Genomic DNA, 3,127 nt, shown 5'->3' on the forward strand with positions numbered 1-3,127 from the left:
AGGCAGTGAGGGGGAGGGGAATGTTGGGAGGAAGGGGGTAAGCAGTGGGGAGGGGGAGAGAAGCAGTGGGGAGGATAGGTGGGAGGAAGGGGTGGTAGGCAGTAGGGAGAGGGGGGGAGGAAGGGGTGGTAGGCAATGGGGAGAGGGGGGGGGGAGGAAGGGGTGGTAGGCAATGGGGAGAGGGGGGGGGGAGGAAGGGGTGGTAGGCAGTGGGGGGGAGCATGGGAGGAAGGGGGTGATAGGCAGTGACGGGTGGTGGTGGAAGGGGTGGTTAGGCAGTGGGGTCGGGGGGGGGAGTGAGGGGTGGTGGTGGGAGGAAGGGGTGGTTAGGCAGTGGGGTCAGGGGGGAGTGAGGGGTGTTGGTGGGAGGAAGGGGTGGTTAGGCAGTGGAGTCGGGGGGAGTGAGGGGTGGTTAGGCAGTGGGGAGGAGGGGGAGAGGAAGGGGTGGTAGACAGTGGGGGAGGGGGAGGAACGGGTGGAAGGCAGTGGTGGGAGAAAGGGGGTGATCGGCAGTGAGGGGGGGAGGGATGGTAGGAGGCAGGGGAGGTAAGCAGTGGGGAGATGAGGTGGTAGGCAGGGGTGGTGATGTCATGGTTCGATCCCCCGTTGTGTAATGGTTGGATACCCTGTGGTGGTGATGTGAATTTGCTGCATTTGCAATACAAACCCTTACTGGACATTGAATGAGTGCTTCGTGTACCATATCTCTTGTTTCAAGGTTTTCACTCATCCTTCTCTTCTCTATCCTTCATTTTGTAATTCTGTGCTTTGTTTTCTCCACCGCCGAAGGTGGATGGAGGTTATGTTTTCACCCCTGTCTGTTTGTGAACAGGGTATCTCAAAAAGTTATGGATGAATTCAGACGAAACCTGGTGGACAGGTTGTGTGTGTGACAAGGTTCAGGTATGTCTGGGAAGCAATGGTTCAATACATCGATGGACCACGTGCAGGTACGTCTGGCTTTAACCAATAGTTCAATACCCTTCCTCCCTTCCATGGTACACTGAATCTTGTGGTGAGGCAGTTGCCCTGAAACAACTTGCTTTCGTCTCCTGGAAGGCAAATCCAATGGAAGGCAATCAACATTCCTTTCACAAAGCTCGGAACAAGTGTGTGTCTACCTTCAGGAGATCCAGGAAACAATATCTCTCTACTCTCAAGACTGAACTCTCTTATCTGTCTCCCTCTTCCAAATCGTGGTGGCGTCTGCTCAAATCCGTTTCTGGTGTTTGTTCCCCCTCCATCCCCTCCCTTACCTCAAACAGCTACACAGCTGACTACGCACGTGACAAAGCCGAATGCCTCAACTCTGTTTGCCTCAAAATCTTGTGTTCCAAACCAGTCTCTCTCTGTTCCCATCTTACCCAGTCGAACCCAACTGCTCCTGGACTCTGTGTCCTTCTCTCTTGACAAGGTGGAGAATTTTTTGTCAAACCTCGACTCTGATTCTGCAACTGGACCAGACTGCATCAGCCCACGGGTCCTAAAATCCTGTTCTTCCGCTCTTTCACTCCCTCTCTCTGTTCTTTTCACCCTTTATTTTGCTCAAGGTCATCTGCCATCACCTTGGAAATCAGCAAGCATTACCGCTTTACACAAAAAGGTGCAAAAACAGATCCTTGCAACTACAGACCAATCAGCCTGCTCCCAATTATCAGCAAAGTCATGGAATCCATCATTGCTTCAGATATCAAATCCTTCCTCTTCTCCAATGGCTTGATCTCTGATCATCAATTTGGTTTCAGACCGGGTCATTCTACTCTGGACATGCTGCTTCTGCTGTCTCAACAATGGATGGAGGTCCTCAACACCAAACCGGAAATTAGAGCTGTCTCCCTTGACATATCACATGCCTTCGATACGGTCTGGCACCCAGCCCTGCTCATCAAACTCTCTTCTTATGGTATCCATGGAAACCTCCACGCATGGCTTGCGGACTTCCTCACCAGTCACAGTCAACGTGTGGCCCTGAATAGATTTCTCTCATCTCCCCTTCCTGTTCAGGCTGAGATTCCTCAAGGCAATCTGAACAGTGTTCTGGGCCCTGTGCTTTTTCTGGTCGTCATCAATGATCTCCCCGACTCCATGGAAAATCCTCTCTAACTCTTTGCTGATGACTCCACTCTCTGCCGCTCCATAACTCATTCCTCAGATCGGCAGGCAGCAGCCTCCTCACTCTCTGCAGACCTGGACAAAATCACAGACTGGTCAAACAAGTGGAACATGTCTTTCAATCCTGACAAATCTCACACTCTCACTTTGTTTCTCTGAAAAGACCGTCTGGACAACCCTCCCATCTACTTTCTCAACAATCCTCTCCAAGAAGTTCTGTCACTCAAGCTTTTGGGTCTCACTATCTGCCATGATCTTTCCTGGGAAAACCACATTTCCAAGTTGGCCTCCAAAGCCAGTCGGCGACTGGGCATCCTCTGTCGTGCGAAGTCCTTCCTTGACACACCTGAGCACCTCACCACATGCAAGGCTTTCATCCGCAGCTCAATGGAATACTGCTCTCCCCTGTGGGCTGGTGCTCCTGCCTCACACCTAGCTCGGCTTCACGCTGTTGAAACCAAATCTTTCAGAATCATTGGAATCTCCCGTGATGAAGCTGATTATGAGGGCCTTTCTCTCTCTCACCGCAGACAGGTTGGTGGTGTTTCCGTCTTCTACCAACTCCTCTCTGGCCTTGCCCCCCCCCCCCCCCCCCAGCTCTCTCTGGGCTCTGTCCCCCAAATATTCCTTCAGGACGCACACGATCTGCCAGCAACCCTCTTATGGTTAAACTGCCAAAATCAAGACTCTCTGCTCACCTTCACTCCTTCATTCCTCTTTTCTCCCACCTCTGGAACAAACTCCCTCACTCTCTTCAATCCCACTCCTCCCTCCAGGTCTTTAAAACAGCTGTTCACCACCATGTCTTATCTTCCCCCATCCAAAACCCACATTTGGCACACATGTAGATTGTGTCAGGCTGGAGATGTCTGTGAAGTTTCGTCACCATCCACTCAAGACTTTTGGAGTTATTAGCTCATTGCCTATTCAAATATGCAAATTTTGCACATTTTCTAGTTTGAATGTATTTTAGGCGAAGTTCAAAACATTTTCATACTAAAGATGTTAGAATCAC

The sequence above is a fragment of the Myxine glutinosa genome, chromosome 2 (assembly GCF_964187855.1).
Source record: "Myxine glutinosa chromosome 2, kmMyxGlut1.1, whole genome shotgun sequence".
Classification (NCBI taxonomy): Eukaryota; Metazoa; Chordata; class Myxini; order Myxiniformes; family Myxinidae; genus Myxine; species Myxine glutinosa.